This window comes from Alligator sinensis, unplaced genomic scaffold (genome assembly GCF_000455745.1).
Source record: "Alligator sinensis unplaced genomic scaffold, ASM45574v1 scaffold173_5, whole genome shotgun sequence".
In the NCBI taxonomy this organism is placed as follows: Eukaryota; Metazoa; Chordata; order Crocodylia; family Alligatoridae; genus Alligator; species Alligator sinensis.
Window position 1 is genome coordinate 1,612,371 of NW_005842198.1, and position 21,314 is coordinate 1,633,684.

At 40.1% G+C, this 21,314-nt stretch overlaps 1 long non-coding RNA gene across 4 annotated transcripts in view; it reads left to right on the plus strand.

The window, feature by feature from the left end:
* Nucleotides 1-21,314, plus strand: part of LOC112550758 — an 83,530-nt gene that overhangs the window by 34,816 nt on the left and 27,400 nt on the right. For 2 of the 4 annotated variants that reach the window (XR_003094749.1, XR_003094751.1), the window contains exon 3: nt 16,799-16,861. The exons of the other annotated variants lie outside the window; for them this stretch is intronic. This is a non-coding gene — a long non-coding RNA (uncharacterized LOC112550758). The remainder of the gene's footprint in view (nt 1-16,798; nt 16,862-21,314) is intronic. 4 annotated transcript variants of the gene reach the window in all.

Below are 21,314 nucleotides of genomic sequence, written 5' to 3' on the forward strand. Positions count from 1 at the left end.
TGGCTTTTCTGATGGCTTTGTCACACTGCTGACTCATGTTCATCTTGGAGTCCACTAGGACTCCAAGATCCCTTTCCACTTCCGTGCCACCCAGCAGGTTATTCCCTAGGCTGTAGGTGTGCTGGACATTTTTCCTCCCTAGGTGTAGCACTTTGCATTTCTCCTTGTTGAACTGCATTCTGTTGTTTTCTGCCCACTTGTCCAACCTGTCCCGGTCTGCTTGCAGCTGTTCCCTGCCCTCCGGCGTGTCCACTTCTCCCCATAGCTTTGTGTCATCTGCAAACTTGGACAGAGTACACTTCACTCCCTCATCCAAGTCACTGATGAAGACATTAAAGAGTATCGGTCCAAGGACCGAACCCTGTGGGACCCCACTTCCCACATCCTTCCAGGTCGAAACTGACACATCCACCACGACTCTCTGGGTGCGGCCCTCCAGCCAATTCGCCACCCACCGGACCATGTAGTCATCCAAGTCACAGCCTCTTAACTTGTTCACCAGTATGGGGTGGGATACTGTATCGAAGGCCTTCCTGAAGTCTAAGTATACGACATCCACCTCTCCTCCTGTGTCCAGGCGTTTCGTAACCTGGTCATAAAAGGAAACTAGATTGGTCAGGCACGATCTGCCTGCCACGAACCCGTGCTGGTTTCCCCTCAGCATAATTTGTCCTGCCGGGCTCTCACAAATGTGAGCCTTGATAATTTTTTCAAAGACTTTGCCAAAGATGGAGGTGAGACTGACTGGCCTATAGTTGCCTGGGTCCTCCTTCCTCCCCTTTCTGAAAATGGGGACCATGTTGGCCCTTTTCCAGTCCTCCGGGACTTGGCCCATGCGCCACGAGCTTTCAAATATTCCCGCCAGTGGCTCTGCAATGATGTCGGCCAGTGCCTTCAGCACCCTCGGATGGAGCTCATCCGGGCCTGCAGACTTAAAGGCATCCAGTTCTTCTAAATGACTCTGCACCATCTCAGGGTCTACGCATGGTAGTCTGGTGCCTTGGTTTTTTCATACTTCACAAAGATTCAGAGAGTAGTGCAAGTAAAAAAGGATACAGTTGAACACTACAAGATGGAAATGGTCAATTATAAAACAGTTCCCAAATGCAGTTTAGGATTTGTGGGCTGGATCAGTGGCAAGTGTGGTTTTATATTCACAAGAACTGGGGGGTCCTCTCAAAAACATTAGATGCGCACATTAGTATGGCCACTTATTTTAATGGATTTTCTCCTGATTTACATGTATAGAATCATCAGGATAATCAAGTTTCTAGAACAGGGATTGATTCAGAAGGAGAAATGTGTCTGAATATCTAAATGATGTCATTTACACATTTCAGAATCTGAATGGCCACGCTAGAGAGTAGATTGAAGGCCCTTGAAAACTTGGCCTGTCCAGTTCTTTCAAGCTCTATAATTCTGTATGTAGTCCAAAACAAACAAACAAACAAACAAAGTATCTCTTATAACTGAAACCTATGCTCAAGTACTCAGTTGGCCCAAAAGCATATACTCACCAGCCCAATCTGTTTCATTTAATTTTAGCAGACGTACTGAATTCTAGTTCATCAGCAAAGAAATATTGATTTTTAGACACACAAGCAGTGATCTTTCTTTATTAGGAATTACTCAAAATATAGATGTTTGCAGTTGTTGTAGATTATGATGACAGAACCAGGACTATCAAGCCATTACATTGAAAAAAAAAAAAAGAATGAAGAAGGAAAATCAGTGGCTGAAACTGGGGAATCACCATCAATTGATGTGCTGTGCTGTGCAATACCTAAAATGTAGTGCCAGTTTGGATTTGGGTGTTGTTTTAAGAGACAATATGAGGGTTCTGTTTTATAAGTGATTTTTGGAAATCAAGTTCTTATTTCCAAACGAATAGGCTGAACATAGTTATTTTTAATGGCTATAATTACTTTGGCAAACAAAAGATTTCAGCTTTTTGTCTTCATCTAAATTAAAAATAGTTCTACCATATTACAATGTAGGTAGCCTGGCAGTGTAGGTAGGTAGCCAGGTAGAGAGAGCTTAATAGAAAGGATTTTAATCAATAACATATGAAGGTATCTACCCTCTTCCACTGAAATACTTAACACCTCCCAGGATCCACTCTTAAATCAACAATCACTATTGCCACCACACAAATCTTTCATCAAACCAAATTAGTGCTCTGCTTTGTTAATTATGAATGCTGGATTTGGAGTAGCTCATTCAAAGCTTTTTTAACTTTATGACAATCAGGACATTTCAGTTTTAGCCCATACGGGGAAGCATGTGCCAAGCAAAAATGATACGTTTTGGAATTTGGGAATTGGACTCTTTTATAACTGTGTTCAGGCTGCATTTTCCTTTTGATACAGAATTTTTGAGGACATTGATGGGTGAAGCAGGAACATTCACTCTGTATAGTAATTCTTTCAACAGACTTCATGGTATACAGCCAGCCTAATAATCAAAAGTGCTTCTTTCTGTTTAAAGCCCAGAAAGAAAACTGACATCTTATATCAAAAAGACAGACAATTCGTATCCCGTGACAATTCCAGATTATGGATCCCAAGAGGCTTTCTTACATTGGTATTTTATCACTGGAATCACAGCTAGTGCTGTTTATTTTCTGTACCTCCACATAGTTTTCAAGGTGTTGCCAGCAGGACCTGGGCTGACATTGACATGTGTTATTGTCACATTGCAAGATCTGAAAGAAAACACCAGATAAATAAATATCAGTGTTTTCTTGGATCTCCCTTTGCTTTCAGTGTTTTTGGAGACACTGGCACTAGTTAATTCACATACTTTATATGTTTTGTAGGCTTTTTTCTTACTTATAAGGAAAAGGCTTGTTTCTAGTAGCCTGGTTTGGAGTTCCACTGTCCTTTGTTTCCATTTTTTTGTTAGAGAACCACATATGTGCCATTTGTTAGCTATTAGCAGAGGCTAGAATAAATGACTGAAAAAGCAAGTAGGCTTTTAAAAATATATCTTCTCTTTCAGGCTTCCATTTTGAATAATTCCAACTTTCTCCTCAAGATGGACTTATTGTTGCTATTGCCTATAGCTACAGCCAAGGTCAGGGATGATGGGCAGCAGCAGCAACAGTGAGGCATTGGAGGGTACCTACAACAAACCTGCACAGACCTCCGTGCTGCCCTGTTTGACATGTAGGCTAAAATGTCAGTCATGTACCATCCCTCTGGATTATTCTTCCTCTAGGGATCAGTAGTACACAAGAATGACCCATCCCCAATGTACTGACATCTAGAAAGTCATGATTTGTCATGGTTGCTGTTCTTAGAAACTAAACTCTGGGTTTGTGAGAACAAGTTTCTTCATCCTGGTCCCTTGTGACTTGACTTACTTGCCTTTCTGACTGTCAACATTTATCTTTAAAGTTATAATTGTTGAAAGCTTGCAGCAGATTTGGGTTGGGAATATTTATTGCTGAGATTAATCCTTTATTTATATTTGTTTCTTATAAAACATATATTTGCACATATGTACATACTCAATACTACTATAAATGCATAGGAAACCTTTCAACTTAAGGGTACTAAAGCAGTTAAAAATGCTAAAACGATGCACAGCAACAGTAGAGTCTGATATGTCAGTCCAGATACATGGGCTAAGTGAAGACATTCAGGGGCATGGTAAATCAGCTCAGACTGGCTGCCCAATATCAGATAAGTCAGGATGGGGGACTAGTGAGGGGTTGGTGGTCCAGCAGGCTGGAGGGGATCGAGGGTCCACCAGAGGATGGAGGGAAGGCATGTGCAACCCTCTGGTGGTAATGGGGGGCAGATATGACCCATGGGTGGGGAGGGGACAGGTGAAACTCAAAGGGTTTTGCTGGAGTCTAGGAGTGTCTGACAGGATTAGGGGGACTCGTGGGATCCATGGAGGCGGGGAGGGCTTGGGTGAATCAAGAGCTACTTTTAGCCCCCTGATCCCCCTCAGCAAACCTACACCCTCATCCCTCCCACCTGTACCCCTACCAGGACTTACTTGCTCAACTCCAACAGCAGCAAACACTAATAAAAGCAGCTGTACCCAGACTGGCTTGTGAGATGGGGTTTGAGAGGGCTGGCTGGTTGGGGTGGGGAGGCGACAAGGGCTGGTGGGGACAAGGGGTAAAATAGCCCATTGCAAGAGGAAGGGAGGGTGAAGGAGCAGCCCTGGGGATAGAGCTAGTAGCTGGGTTTTCCCAGCCCCAGGGCTGTGCAGGGAACGTGTACAAAAGTTCTATGCACTGGTTTGACCTAAATTGAGTAAGTTTGATACTACATAGGTTCAGGTTTATCTTAAACTGGGTTTGTAATTTTTAGACATTTTTTGGGTGCATGTACTTTCTGTACAGTTACAGGTTTAGACTGATTGTCAGTCACCAAGACTGGGTTTGTAAATGTAAGGTCGGCACTGAGACAAGCTCAGTTTAAATTGGGAGGCCATTTTGAACCCAATTTAACCTCCCCAAATGTCTGTACTTATGGTTAACTGCTCAGGGAGAGAAGGCAAGAAAACTTCCAGCCAAGTGCATTGGATAAACCTGTTCTCTGACAAAAAATGCAGGTTTTTTTTTTTTTAAATGTCTACACACAGAAAACAGAACCTCAGTTTTTAAAATTTCTTCCTAGCCACCCCCACCCCCCAAAAAACCAAAGCACATAGTTAAGTATACAGGAAACATCCATCTCACCAAGTTATATAGCTAAATTCACCTTCCTGTCATTTGAACCTGACATTCCAACACCAATTCTCCATTTTCCTGCACCTTAATTTACACTTGTGCTTGTTACATGGTACGAGATGAGAATGCTTTGTGCCTTGTGCCCACAAAACAGCAGAGTGTCAAGGCCTAGGGATTCAAACCTGAAGCTTATTTTTCTATCTCTTCTCTTAAGCATGTCTATAAACTATCCAGGTACCTTTGGGCAGTGGGATAGAAATATATCTTATATGTCACAGTTAAGAGCAGGGACCAAGGTACAGAAAGAAACAATCTATGAAGACTGCCAATATATCTTCTATTTCTACTCCTGAGTTACTAAATTACTTCTTGGTGCCAGTGCTAGGGAAGAGGAGGAAACACACGGGGATACCAATAATGCAAAGATATCGCATAGGTGTGTCTGGTTGGGCAATTAAAAGGTAGCTCTTTATGAGCACCACAAAGAAGCTGAAGAGTGAAAATGTTAAATGTCTGAATGTGTGTGACTGCAGAGCTAGTGCTGGGGGCCCTTATCCCTCCACATTGGATCCATGACCATGGATCTGGTGCTGGGACACCCTTACCTGCCAGCACTGGCTCTAAGACCCCAGGGCTAGTGCTGGGAAATCCTTATCTCCCAGTGCCGGCTCCATGGCCATGAAGGTAAGGATCTCCCAGCATTGGCCCACAGTCATGGGGTTGCTGCTGGGAGATAAGGGTCTCTCAGCCCCCTAGCCTCCAATTGCAATGGCAGAGCGGGGACTGAGAGATAAGGATCTCCCAGCCCCCACTCCTCCATCATGATCTTGGAGCAGGGAGCTTGGAGCTCCCTGCTGCTGGGGCAGGGGGACATAATCTCCACCTGGCTCCTGTGGTGGAGCTCATCCTGGCAGCAGGCAGCTCCTGGGGATAGGGAACTATCTCCTGTCCCCTGGTGGATGGCTGTCAGGGAGCAGATTTTGCTCCCTGTTGGGCATTTACTTGAGTGCTATTGTGCCATTACTAATCTTGAGTAAATTTGCTACTTGCATGTGCAGGTAGAAAATGTAATCAGGATTAGGGAGTTTTACTGCATAGTATGCATGTGCACGTGTAGACACACATGCTTACTTCACAGTAAACTATGCTAATGCATAGTTAAGCATCTCATGTAGACAGGCCCTGTGTATACAGAACAAAGTGAAATATGTGTGTTTAACTTGAATGCTAAAAATATAGTTGCAGCTGTGGTGCTTAGAAGTATATGCAGATAGAAAGAGATTGTATCCTAATCATGACATGGAAGAAGCACTTTTCTTATGTGAGGGAAAAAGGATGGGAATATTTTTTTATGTTAGAGAATACCCCAGAAGGTAACCCCTATCCCTGCTTTGATCCTGGGAAGCTTGGTGCCATTTGTAAAAAATAGAAGCCATTTGCAAAATTTAGATTTTGATTTCAAATACTGCCCTCCCCCCCACCCTCACTCCCCCTGCAAATTCAAGGTCTTTGTTTATGTTCCAGGCCTATTTATCTAGAAAACTGACACTTCACTTACAGCCTATGAGGGCATGAGTTAATTCTGGCCTGTGGAGCCCTGTCTTCTGGCCTGTGGGGAGACCCAGTAGTGTAACTGGGGGGGATGGAGGGTGATGGGACAACAATCACGGCACTGTTTTTGTGGGGGGAGGGGTACACAAAAATAGCCACAGTCACTATGGTGACTGACTGCATCACTACCATTGGCATGGCAGCAGCTGGCACTGCCCTATGTATCACGGCTGCTCAAAGCTGCCCTGCTACATCTCTGGGGAGCCCTGCTAATGGCCCCGCTGGACTGGGCTGGCCAGTGGGGTCAGTCCATTGCCATATCCAGCTGTGGCCACTCCGCTTGCTGGGCCAGATGGTTTGGACACAACTGGTCTAGAAAGGAAGAGTCCCAGCTTCTAATGGAAATCTGTCTAGTTCCACTGAGGACAACAAAGCTGGTTACTTTACAGTATATACACCATAGTGTAAACCACACTTCTTCAGTATATTTACTGATACATTCCATGATTTTAAGTAAACAGGTTAAAATTTCTTTTATGAATCACAAGTAGATGAAGCAGCTGGTTCTAGTGGTTGCAGAAGGTTCTGCAATTGTCATGTATGCTATGCTATTTGAAACTATATTAGTCAGGTACCATCTTTCATTTATGTACCTCATAATTACCAATGACTTCCTTTTTTAATTATAAGATACATTTAAAAATTATTTTGGGGCTTGTGGTTAAATGCTGCATTAAAAAGGAAACTATAGAACTAAGCCAAACATATCCAATATTGGGTTTCTACTTTGATACAGCCCATGACATCACTTGCTTCTTAATAAACAGAATATGTGCTAAAAAATAATAACATCCTAAAAGAGACTATATCCTCTGATGCTGTCAGGGTATTAAATTCCCCTTTTCTTACAGCCTTTTTGGCCTATTTTAATACAAATGAAAAAAAAAAGCATAACATTTCCTTCCCACTAATAACACTTAGCATTTTTCAGAGTGTTTTCATCTTCAAAGCTCTTTACAAACATTAGCGAATGGTTCTTTTTTTCTCATTAGTAGAAATTGACTATGGTCAAAAGGGCTATTCAGCCAATTAGCACAGTTATACCTTCAAATCTCAAAGCTCCTGACCCAGAGCTTTCAAATGGTTGATGAAGATATCATAAAGCGGTTGTGCTACACCCAAATTAAAGTCATTGAACTGGGGAAGAAGGAAAAAAAACCCTGAAGAAGTTGTACCAAATCTTATCATTCTGAGCTGATATAAAAACTTTCCCCCTGAGGCAGGGGCATGACAAATGAAGGGCCCAATATTGCAACCTTTCTACTTGTACAAATAGTCCCACTTCAGTCAGTACAGATGACATTTACACCAGTGTAAACTTTACTGAAGGAAGGGGATTAAAGAGTTCTATAGGTGCATGTTGGCCAGAAATGACCCCTGTGCATGAGGGCAAGTTTCGTCCTATTTGCATAAATGTTTGCAGCACCGGACTTGACATACTTCAATTCAGATCGTAGCTGCCCTACATGTACAAGGAATAGCTTGCTACAGTAGTTGTCCTTAAAAATGAAGGCAACATTTACCACCCATAGTAGTATGGTATTCATGGTATTTCCTCTTCTAATTATACCTTGGCAAAATAAAATGGAGCAGCGTGGTAATCTTGATTTGCTAAGCCATACTTATTATAACATCTATGTTTATCCAAAATGCTCCCTCATTAAAAGTGCAGTTCTTCTGATTCTTGCTTTTTACTTGTGGTTCTGTCACTTGCAAAGAGGCACAGCTACTCACTTTTAAAGCAGTCAGATGAATCTATAACTCAGCAGCTGCCTATTATATACACAAGGAAAATGTATGTAAATATGAAAAAGTTACCCTTCCTTTGTACTTTAGATTTTTTCATTCATTCCTCTCAAGGGCTGTTAAGTGACAGATATTTATCAAACAGAAGCTCGGTTTAGCTCTCTGAGAACAGCTGCATATGAGAGACTTGTTTATATTTCAGAAACAGTGAATGTTTTAACCCTGAACAACAGTGTGTGCTCCAGGAGATTAATATCTACATTACATGGGCTTGCTGAGAATAAATTAACTCTTGATGACACAATTACTGTCTTAGAAGTGTTCACTGAAGACAACTGCATGCTGTCTAAGATATTTAATGTATTTTGGGAAAAAATTTAGGAAACAATTGATTTATGTGACTATGCTTCATTCCATATCACACCAGGACATCAATAGCTGCTATCATCTGCAAGAGATATATAATCATGTGTCTTATTGTTAATGAGTATAATAGTGGGCCAATATTTCACAAAAATAATACACTCTGAATTTTGCCTCTTTTTATGTTTGTAAGTTCACATTTTTTCTCATGCGATTTTCCTATTATGTCATATGGATGATTATAAATTCTAATTTATTCATGAGAAGCTGGCTCTGAGAATTCAAGACTCAGAATTTTGGGTGTTTTGTTTGGATATATAGGTCCCAGAATATGATACATTTCCCTTCCCTAGCTGTATGAATTTTGTTTTTAGAATCAGGTTCTGTTATTAATACTCATTATTCTGAACCAATATTGGCTTTCTGCAATCTCCTTTATCAACTGACCCAAGGCTCTGTGTTAAGAAAAGCATTCCTGTTGGCAGTGGAATAAACCAATTGGCTAAAATCTTCACAAAAAGTGAACATAAAAGTGGTTTAAAATGGGAAAAAAATAACTATTATCTTTTGGGAATATTTAGAAAAAAAATATTTTTTGAAATTTTCAGTGAAAACTCAAATAAATCCGAAAGGTTTAGGTTTCAAAAACAGTTTGTGGCAAATATGTTTGCTTTCAAATATCAAACATCATTTTAAAACAGAAAACCAAGAAAGATTTCTGAAAGGCTGTCTAGGTTTGGGTTCTAAAACTTGGAAAACTTTTACAAAATGAAAACACTCCATGAAGTTTAGTTTTTAATAGGAAAAACCATATTGATTTTTTTTTTTGCCCGGTCTTAGCCAGAGTTGCATGTGTGTTCACATTAAAGAACTGGGATGTGAGGGTTCAGGTAGATAATATTTTATCTTCTAATTGATATTTTGAAAATAACTTGGACACAAATAAAAATGTTCTAAGACTCCTGCATATTTGCAAATGTATAAATCCATATGCCAGAAAAGTATTTATTTACTGTAAGTTCAAAAGAGGATCTCAAATGATCTCACACATCCAAATTTATCAGCAAAGAGGTCATAGTGGTTCATCTTGTCTGCCTTACATGTTGCTGTAAGGGATTAAGAATTGGTATTACTGTAAGTACTAATGTAAATTAAAAGAGAGAGTTTTATTCATGGCAGTTTTTGAACCTGCCCTCAATATGCAACATGTATTGAAAGCTAAGCAGCTGATTTTCCATGACACTGTATGGCTAGGGACCATACAGTATAGCTGTATGGCTAAGTGATCAGACTATGACCATACACTTTATGGCTAAGAGATCAGAAACTGGTTTAAACCTGTAACAGAACAGACATTCAGTGTACATAAACCAGTTTGAAAATGGCTGAAACCGGTTTGAGATAAACCTGGTTGAATGTAGTATCAGACTTAGGTGATTTGGGTCAAATCAGTTTAATCAATGTCTGTCCCAGACCCCTTCCTGGTTTAAGTTAAATTAAAGCCCCCCCAACATCCTGGCATGCTCTCTGGGCTGGAGAGGCCCCTCCCATCTGTGTCCCTGGCTGGAGCTCTGGCAGAGACTTGCAGGCACAGCAGGGTCTGTCTGGCTTCCCCGTGTCCCCCTTCCCACTCCCCACCACTTGCTGCTTAAGCAGGGATCCCTTCCTCCTCTCTCCCACAGCATGAACCACAGCCAGCATGTTGTATGCTACCTAATGCTGAGAGGTGCCTGTGTAAGGCAGACAGGACAAAGGCAAGACAAGGCATTGTCTGCTTAGGGCTTTTTGGAGTTAATCAACATGTCAGCTGGTAATGTCCTTACCTTCCTTCCTTTGGAAAACATTGTTTAAGAAGAGCTTGAACTAATGAGCAAGGCTTTATTTTCTGATGGAGTGCTAAATGTTGATAACAGAGCTGATAAATTCTATGTCATCAAGGGTGGGGGGAATCCCTCCCTAATAAGAGCGTCCTGCAGGTCCTGGCCACCCCCCACCCCCTCAGCTCAGCAGAGTGGAAGGGAAGGGATGGCTGCTTTAGCACCCCCCCTCCGGCTTCTAGCCTGAGCCACTGCAGGCATGAGCCAGCATTTTTTCAGTCCAAAGGGGATGTCTGTATGGTTACAAACTGGTTTAGCCTAGCCATGTTAGATTAACCTGCAAAGATTGAATCAACTCAGGCTTTTTGGATATCTGCCCCTAGCCTACGTGTGCTGCATATTGGAGAGAAAGATTGAGCTTTGATTTTACCTGCTTTTGGTGAGGGAGTTAGGTCAGAGACACACTTTGCATTGTTTTTCCCTCTCTTTGCTTGATTCACATAGATACACCAAGCCTTTTATTCTCTGAACAGCCTGTTCAGAAACTGAAATCCATTCTTTTCCCTCGCACTGCTTGGCATGCCATTCCCATGCTAATACTTTAAGAAACTTTTATCGCACTGAAGAGCATATAAAGTTCACTGCTTTGCTATGACCTTTTCTCCTTTAAATTGCTTCATCATTGTGACCAATATGGACCAAAGGGAAGATGTAAAAATGTTAAGGACGTTTATTTCTAAGAAGGTTAAGCAACATTTGCTCTGCCCTTTTTACATTCTTCCAGACCTTCTAAAGAAACCGTAACATGAAAATGATGGCCTCCTTAATTACATTTTGTTGTCAGAGGAAGCATGCTTTAAAAGAACAGTAACCTAACACTCCTATAGTTGAGGGTCATCTCAATAATCTCAACCAGGTTCACAACATTTGGAAAACCCCAACTCTCTGTCAACTGATTTAAGCAAATTTTACGCATGCAAGAAATACAGTCATCTGGCACTAGGCTCTGTACTATGGGTCTCAGGCAAAAGGATCTGGTTTCAGTTTGCCAGTTTCATGAGCAGTTGGATAGATTTCACAATGGCAGGGTTTTATCAAAAAAACATAACCCCAAAAGCAATACATCCCTGCCTGTTCCACCAAGGCTATTTGTAGACATATTTCTTTCCTCCATATTCACTGCAGATGGATGTCTGGACCTTTTTAATTTTATGTTGTACCCTTAGTATTTTGTAAAAGGTTAATAAATACAAATAAAAACCAGAATAACATGCAAGGAAGCAGTATGCCTTTTAAGGTATCTTCTGCCAATTTTCCTTCTTTGCTGACCTGATGAACCTTGTTGTACTGTTTGCATTGCCATCACTGGTAGCTTTGTTTAAAATGAAGGGAGAGATTCCTTAAACATACACACCCATTTTATATTTGTATAAGTTCAGTTAGGGTTTCAGTGAAGACTCCAGTGGCATTAATCCTGAGTTATACCAAACAAGTAATTAATACATGAACCGTCTCCATAGGCTACCAAGATTTACAGTGTCCACCAAGGCCAATACAAGGACAATTCAGTGAAGATTGGCAGGATAACGTGGAAAGTAGGATATACCCACCAAAAGCATGTGAGACTTTTTGCAAGGTTTTATTTTGCTATAACCTAATGAGAAAGTTGATACAGATATTTTGAAGGTTCCTTGTTAGTGGGCCTGAAAGGTCAGTTCAGGAGTGTTAGTCTTCCCATACAAGATAAGTCTCTTTTTCTCAGGGTTCTTTTGTGAAGTGGCTATGACAGTTGTCTTGAGTAAGTTCTACTCTTTGTCTAAGTTGCTACATCTAAAATTATAATTGTTACAGTACAGTGCTTGGAACAATACCTACAGATTCCTTAACAGGATTTTGGCACAACCAAAGAAGAGATTGGTCTCAGAGAATCCTTCCCAAATGTTACACTACTGAACTCACTGCATTCTGGAAAAGACTTTGTGATTGTAGTCAGTGTTGTATAAATATGGGTAAGGTACAGTTCAATAGCCTTCATACTCTGCCTCCCCATTGGCTTGATTTTAGTAGCCCTCCGGTAACATAGGACATGGCACTTAGCTCACAGGAATGTTGTGAGGATTAAAACATTAAAATGTTTGCAAAGTGCTTGAAGATAAACATGCTATGTAAACCTCACCTGTCTTCTGTTTGCTACCTGCACTAAAAGAGTCACATAGCCTGCAAACTGCTTTCTTGCACATCGTGCCTGGAATCACCTACCTCTTCAAACAACCAGCGGACAGGACATTTGTGGAAAGCTTCGTTCCTTGTGAATTTATTTTCATTTTCCCCCAACAAGTGAAATCAAAATGTTGGCAAAAGTTTCCCATTTCAAGTCTCAGACCAGCAGCTCCATCCTGCCTTCTCTTTCAGAGGAATGTCCACGAAGAATGGCAGCAGCTGCCCACAAGGCTTTCTACTGAAGTCCACCAAGTATGCTAGGTTCTAATTGTGTTCTTACTCTGGTGTTATCCGACAGCAGGTCTACCTATTGTACTGGATTTCTTCCTGATTTACCACAGAAGATGTTAAATTAGAATTGGACAGAAGAACTATATGAACTTCTCCTCCTGAACTTTGAGGACACCAGGAAAAAAAAAAGTGTTCAAGTTCCACAATTGTTAACAGGAGGTGACTGATCAGTATCTCACACACCCAGGCCTTTGGTAGCAATTTCAGAGAGTAGTGAGAGGTCATTGCACCTCCTGCAGAAATTTTTTATCAAGAGGAAGGAATCAGAAGATTGGATTTTTAAATTCTTCATCTTTGAGTAAAAGTAGCCTTGTGGACTGGAAGTCTCTGGCTTGCCTCTATATTTAATTTTTGTACTTGCAGCTCTACTTATTACCTAACCTCTTCCCTGGGTTGCCAGGAGCCACATGATAGGGATTTTTTGTCTTAAGGAACTGAAAAGAATATCTTGTGGCATGGATGCTTCCTTTCTATCCCTGGCTTGCTCAGGATGGCCAAAGGCTATCAAGAGTTGGAACCTAAATGGGAGTAGAGTTCTCTACATGGAAATTCAAACCTCAAAAGCTAACATCAGTCTAGGCTTCTGAGGCTGTTTCTGCAGGAAAAACATTGGGAATGTTGATGCAGTTGGTCATGCTGTCTTTCCTGAGCCAGAATGACCCACTGTTGTACTGCACTGGCCAGCTGTAAGCTAATGGATGCAAAAAAAGATGCATACAACTATTGCTCTAACAGTATTAGGTTATGTGGTTGTGTGTGTGTGTGTGAGAGAGAGAGAATTGGCATAAGTCCTACAATAATCTGCAATAAAAGGTGACAAAATAAAAGAAAAAGCCCAAAAGCTTTTGTGATAAAGAATTAATACATTCTTATTAGATTGGGTTGCAGCTAGAGTTTGAGCATAACTATTTGTATCAACACGTGGCTGGACGGTTGTGCTTCTGCAACACCGATGGCTGCTTGAAATGAGAAACAACATTCTTAGAGCATTGCTGGAGAGTATCTGTGATTTAGCCTTCTTGGAGTTAGCTTCAGTATTGCTTTTATTTTTTCATGTCTTTATGGTCAATGAATTGGTACCCTGTGGTACAAGGGACATTGCACATCCAAGCATGTACTTCAGGATGGCTCTTCAGGGTTAGAAGCCAATTCTTATGAATGAAATGTTCCCAGCCTCATGGTAACAAGTGCCCTGTATAATTTGTTTTTGCTTTTGTGATGAGAATCACCGATTTCCAAACATTTCATTACCTCTTCATGTTCATAGATTCATAGATTCATAGATGTTGACCCAGATGAAGATATTTGCTAAAGGAGTTTTAGACCTAAGCCTGACTCAGCCAGCACAAATCAGTGTAGATCCCCTGGGGCACAAGTCAATGGATATATGCCAATTTACAAAAGCTGAAGATGTGGTCTTACATACATCTTAAAAATGCTACTCCTTCTAAATTCCTCTGCAACTACTGGTATACTGTGTCAACAACAACCTAGTTAATAGGTTGGTCTTATCCACAAGTGGAAAGTCTCTTTTGCCAAGTAGCATGACACAAGAAAAAGAAAGTCATGTTTACTGTTGTCCTACTCTTCCTTCTTTGAGACTGGGACCTTTTCTCCATAAGACTCCAGTCATGCATACCTCACAGGCAAGGATGGGCTGATTTGAAGAAGGATTTCAGTTACAGGATTATAATAGGTCTGACTACTAATGGAGTCCTGGACCTGCCAAACCACAAGGTTTAGGGATATTAGTAGTGTGGAAGATTCAGGATCAACATTACACTGCAAGAAGCAAGAAGTCTTTTCAGTGTCAGGTACTGTAGAGAACAAAAGCCTAAATTATGTGTTACGTGTAAATGAGTGTAATATTGAAGCCTGACTAGTTGGGTAAGAGTATCATGTACTCAGAGCAATAAATATCTCTTTCCAGATCATGATGTGCTAGCAGTAATAACACGGGAATGGCCCAAGTTAATGATAGACATTAAAAGAGATTATGCAGATATCATGGATGTGATTAGCAAAGCATCTTTTGTCTAATTTACCAGAGTATCCTGGCAAGTATTGGGAAATTGGAGTGTGTGAAGTAGGAGAAAAACCAAAGCTGCATTTGTTGATTGTTATGAGACTGGGTAAGGCACTTGACCTTTGCAGAATGTTTAAAAAAAAGTATTAATTGTTAGAATTGTGTGTGTGTGTGTGTGTGTGTGTGTGTGTGTGCGTGTGCACGCGCACGCAACCTATAAAGCATGCCAATCATTTTTGTGGCAGTTATGATAGAGAAAGAGTTGTATGGGGAAGAAGCATGTATCAGAGGAGGAACCATACCAAGTTTTAGCATCTTTTTGCGACAGAAGCCAAATCCTGCACTTCTGTGGATTGCGTATTGACTTATATACCTCTCACAAAGAAAATACACGAGGAGTTGAGATAGGTGTACATGAGTGGGCACACGACATACCTCTCATACAGACAGCTGCTATCATTAAGTAGCCTTCACTTAGTTTGGAAATTCCTTTCCAGATGAGAAGACCAGTGCTCACCCCGTCAGCCAGATTTCTTCTGGGTGAGAACTACTCTATTCCAGAGAAGCACTCTATTTCTTTCCTCCTGCTCCCCTCTTCCCCAACTGCTCTGGCCACCCCACATAGTGGCTTGTGATAATGTCTGCAGTTGAGGCCTGCTTGCTGAAGTTGGTGGTAAGACTTGCACAATATGAGTGGGCTGTGATTCAAGCCCCTTAAGGCCTGACTATTCAGTTGTCTTTTTGTGCTGTAAAACAAGCTTACCACTGTTTTTTTGGCCTTCCAATGAGAATATACTACTGATTTAATTTAAATTAGGACAAGGGGAGGGTCTGGAATTATGCCAATGCAAAGGCTGATTTTACAAGCATAGTCCTGCAAAGAGGGTGGAGTAGTTTTATAAGTGGTGTGGTCTTCATTGCTGTCTAAGCTAAAATTTTAAATAGTAACACTTTTCCTCTTGCCCTGCAACATGCTTGTAAATCAAGTGTGCTGTTGTGCTTTTAGCTTCTTAAAGTGTTGAAATAATAATGCAAAAAAAAAAAAAAAGAAAAGAAAAAAGAAAAAAGGAGGGATCCCTACTAATTTTTAAACTACATGCAACTCCTGAGAAGGCAGCAATTTTGTCATGATTTACAGCTCCTATTTTGTGTTTTTAATTGGGAATTTACACGATAATTTGTGGCTACATGATTATGTTAAGATTATCTTATAAAAAGATCTAGGACAATTGTTTGTGAAACCCTAGGGGCACATACCAACATCCTTAGCTATCCAACCAACTGCTTTGCTCCAGTGTTAAAAAGAGTGGGCCTTCAGAAGTGGTTTGATCTTCCTCTGGAAGGTTAAAGGTCAAATGACTCATAAATGAAGAAAGAGTGATTTAATCCTATGAACCTGTGCTGGTATTGTAAAACAATATTCACCAGTGATGGTACACTGTTGTATAAATGACAAACTGTGCAGTAATGGAAGTTGTTATTACATCACTGAAATCCTCACCTGCACTACATTTATGACTCCATAAACATAGGTTTATTTAACAGCTGTGGGAACACCTATGGCCATTTTGTGCTAAAGGTCAATAGTCCTAAATTTCAGTTTGCACATTAGTCTTCATGGCTGAGGTTCATAAAATGTGATGACTAGCATTAAGTGATAAGAACGTAGCAAAAGAGTGATGGAGGAGGAAACGTGCAAATGAAACTGTTTGTGCTGTGCCTTGGCTCTTTCAAGTGCTTAGATATGTGTTTGTTTGCTGAATGATACTCTGAAAACAGATTTATTTATAACATGGTCAGGCGGTCAAAATTCTTGCTTGCTTGCAAGTAGGTTACATGGTTATAATTGATGGCAAAGTAAGTTCAGTTTTGAATCAGGATATTATTAATCGGACACAGTCCACTTCAAATATAGTCAATTTCAGAACATGAGTTAATGGTAGTTTTATATACAACACCTGCTCCTGAGCTGCCTTGCCAAGTTCTGTGGTTTTACAAACATTTTCCTATTCTGTTAAATATTTGTCTTCACAGTTGCTGTGTGAAAGGCCTTCACTAATAACAGACTAACTGACTGACTGAACAGGAGAAACTGAAGTAAGTGTGTTGTCAAATGCAGAATGTAAAACAAAGGAAAATAAAACCCCAAACAAAACCAGAAAAAAGACCCCCCCCCGCCCCGAGAGAAATAGTTTATATCAACAGAAATACATTTCAAATAGAAGCGTGGTTTTAGGCTGATGGTGCCCCTTTGAGTAAATCCTGCTAAAGAACATTGGGCAGCTATATGTATAAAAGTTTGTTTTATAATAATTTTTTCAGGGTTTAGCACTTGAGGAATTTTAAATGGAATCAGTATTTGAGGATTAAATTGCATCTGCATAACAGCAGAACTCTGTTTCTGCACCACATTGTTTAATGTTTTCTTGCCTTGGCACTGTCAAATTAATGCTCTACATGAGTATCACAATGTTGTTTTACATTCTCCACCCATGTTATTGCTTCAGGTGTTGCACTGTTGCTCAGTGAATGTTAGTAGATTTTTAACAAATTTGCAACAACAGTCTGGGCTACTGAAGGGATTATAACTAAACCAATAAACAATTATTGTCTGCTTTCTTCACATGATGAAGACTCATCATCTGTCCAGTCTGACTGAAGTTTTTATGTTGGGAAAGATCACTGAGCTTACTTACATTTTAGAAACTCAATTGTTCTATTTGATTTATAAATAATTGTTATTCAGAGATCAAGCAAAGATAATTACTGTTTTCTTAGACTTTTGGAACACAGATGAAATGATAAAAAAAATGAAAAGATGTGAAGCAATAACGAAGCTGCTCTTAAGCAATGTCAAACATACCTTTCTTGTTTAACATTATTTTGCATCTCTATCAATAATCTCTCCAATGGTCATATAATTAACTATGCTAATAATGCGTCCTTAGTCTTTTTATTACAGTTATTACTGTGAACCTATTTAAGAGCAATACACTGTAATTAGCAAGTAATCTGATGATTTTGCCATATGCAAATGTGAGATTGAACATGTTGATTCAGCCACACTTGCCATAGTTTTTCATCTGAATATTATAGAAGCATCTCCTTGAATGAGTGAAGTGGCCTGTTACAAATCTACATTGAAGACTGAACTGGTGACCCTGAACTCAGTGGTAAAGTGAGATTTCTTCTACATTTACACTAGCAGCAATTGGAAAGCTTGGAGCCTTCTTGATTTCCACATAGTTCTGAGAGCTGAGAGCCACTTTTCCTTGGAAGTATCTACCAGTGCAGTCATTCTTAAGATCCTCTTAAGGGTATAATGGTGTGCCACACAATGTTAGCACTGGTAGACGTGCAAACGTAATTCACAGGATAAACCCAGAGATTTGAAATAGAAATATGTAGCATTACAAACATTCGGACCTGTTGTGGTCTTTCTGAGTTCTTTGCTTTATTATTTTTCCACAGTCAATAAATGAGTGAAAACCAAGACCTGGAATTTTCTGATAGGTGCCTTGATTGGAATGAGGGGTAGCTTGAATCTAAAAAGGTTGAGAACCACTGTACTAGTGGCAGGAAGACTGTAGTGTGTACCTGACTGTGTCAGAGAAGTGTGTGTGTGTGTGTGTGTGTGTGTGTGTGTGTGTGTGTGTGCGCGCGCGTGTGCACACATGCATGTACAGGGAGGCAGGGGAGAGGGGACTTGGGTATTACTGATAAAAATAACTGGCAATTAAGACTGGATTAGGTGAGTGCCTCAGGGCAACCCATTATCAGGGATAACTTTGGTCATGGTACATTGGTGAAGTGATTGGTGGGTTTTAAATAGGAAAAGAAATGCAAGATCTGATTATTTGCAAAGTGAATGTTGTTATGAAATACTATTAACTTTGCTTTATTATTTTGTGTTGTAACCATTCCTGTCCTTAGATTCTCAAATTCCATCACCTTTAAGACTCCACAGTTTACCAATTTACTACTCTAGCAGTTCTTTTAATGTTAGCATTTAGCAATCAGTACCATCTCACATGTCACACTGTTAGAATGGATGGTGCCCAGAGTAACTGGTGTCCCTCCACTGACAAAGTTTGGTTTACAGTGACACCCACTTTCTGCACAGATGAATGGTGTGTAGAACTGGAAATTCACACTTGTAGGAGCCCTGATGTTTTTATCATCAGTGATCCATTAACTATAAGTGTCTTCAATCTTTTTTGATTTTGTTTTTATTAAAAATAAAGGAAACTAATATATACATATGTGTTAAAGAAATATTAAAGACCAGGGCTTCTGTCTGAAATGGTCTTACCTTCTAGTTCTTCCTATTGTCCTTCCTTGGTGCAGCACAGAAACAGAATAAAACATGTGTTGATCTCAGACAACTGAGATCAGTACATTGGCACTTTGGGAAGAGCCTATTTTGGTAACATAATGCAGGTTCCTAAACTCCTCACATAGGAGAAGGATGTGGTCTTAGATCACTGGAACAATTTTTGCCCTGCTCTTAAAATAACATTTAAAATGGGGAATTTAGCAACCAGACATGAAAGCTTGTTTGAGCTGACCCTAAGACACTATAATGCTGATAAGTAATCTTAAATGAAATGAAAAAGTAGCTTTAAATACACTGTAATCAATCACATACAAGTGTAAAAGCTGTAGGCAAAAATCGGGTTTGGAGGGGCTGCTAATACATTGAAAGAGAAAATATTTTTGCCACCTTTTATAAATTCTATCTGGCATTTACACCACGGAGTCTAAACCTGCACAATCCCTCCACCACCTGATCACCAAAAAAATACTTGCAAAAACTTTATCTATACAAAGTTAAAGGGATCTGACACTTAGTAAGTGTCTGAATTATCTAGCAATGCACACCTCAGTTGAGCTGTGCAAATACAGCAGGAGGAAGGATTCTGGTGAAACCAGTATTTACACACTATCTCAGTGTTGGAAGTAATTAATCTTCAACTGTATGAGCCTTTGTGATGTAAAGCAAGTGCTGACACTTTTGTGTAAACATAAAGATTAGCATATTTACAAACTGGTAGATGTTACTTTGATCAGTTGATTCTTGCACTGAAAAGGCATGCTGGCATGCCGGTTTGCTCTTCATGTGACAAAGATGTCTAATCCTTTTCCACTACTCTCAGATCCATATTTAGAATTTTGACTTGTAATTTCTAGATCCACTTGAGCTCAGCATTTAGTTTGTTTAGCAGTGTTCATCCACTCTTTACACTCACTGGTGTCTCTGACCAGTTTGTTTTTTTTGCAAAGTATGTAGTAAAATTCCAAAGTACCAAATGACCTGGCTGAAAACCCTTAACTCCTGTAGATTTAATTACTAAGGCAAATTGGAACCATTTGCAGTCAGGGTTTTTTTTTTTTTCTTTTTTGATGGCCTATATAAAGTTTTTCACTGTTTCCCTTCTTGCTTTTAAGTGGCTTGAGGAAAGAGTAGGAAAATTAGGCAGCATACCCACATGTTATTGAAACAAATATTTCAATTTTCCTATACAGTTTCCTTCACCGGGAAAACTTTAAAAATGGCACCTCTTGAGTCTCAAGATTCTCTATCTTAAAATTATTACTAAACTTTACACAACTAATTTTTAATGCAAATTATACCCGGCAGAGGCAAACCAGCCTAGAAAGTGTGTGGTGTCAGGCAATTGTGTTGTAACAAGATAATGACCTGCTCAGGTTATAACAGGCTGGGTCATATCTGTTTAGGGCTACACTATGTTATGATGTTGTTAGTGCAATCCTGTAGCTTTTTACTCCTGTGAGTAAACCCAATGATGTCAATGAGACTCGTGTACTTCCTTAAATTATTTAAACCTCCTGTAAGATTTAAATAAAGTTTGCTCAACATGGTAGATTTTCAGTATAGCTGGGCCCCAAACAGCTTGTGAGAGAGAGAGAGAGAGAGAGAAACCGTACAGTCACAGGGAGCAGTGTGCATCATCTTCCTTAGTTTGCATGTTTATTTTGTAATTATCTGAACACTCAGGACAAGTTCTCTCATTCTACCTGTGCTGCACTGAGTCTGCGTGTTTTCAGTTACAGTCCTCTTCTTTGCCCTTTCTATCCTGCCTTCCTGCTTAGTCATTCCTGTTATGTTCTCCATAGAGAGAAGCTATTCTTCTTGTCTCTAGCGGCCACTGAAGGGGTGGCTTTGCAGCAAACCAAGTGCTATCCCTACACTAGCTCCTGTCCCTACACTGAAACCTCAGACTTGAGTTTAGTAGTACTTTCATCCTGGCTCCCTCACTTATCTAGAGTTATAAGCTTTCTCTTGATACTGGTAGGGACAAGATACATAAAGATAAACCACTCATGTGGTGATAGTCCTCCAGTACTTTCCCACAAACAAGGCCTTCAACATTTCATTGGAAAAGAATTTAATCAGCTTAGCTTACTGCAGCACAGAAGGTATGGATCATCTCTCCAAAGTTCTTGTGAGACGCACACAACACTCAGGTGGTAGTTCCTTGAGTAATTCTTCAGGGAAGCCAAATATCTACAGTTATGCAACTCCCCA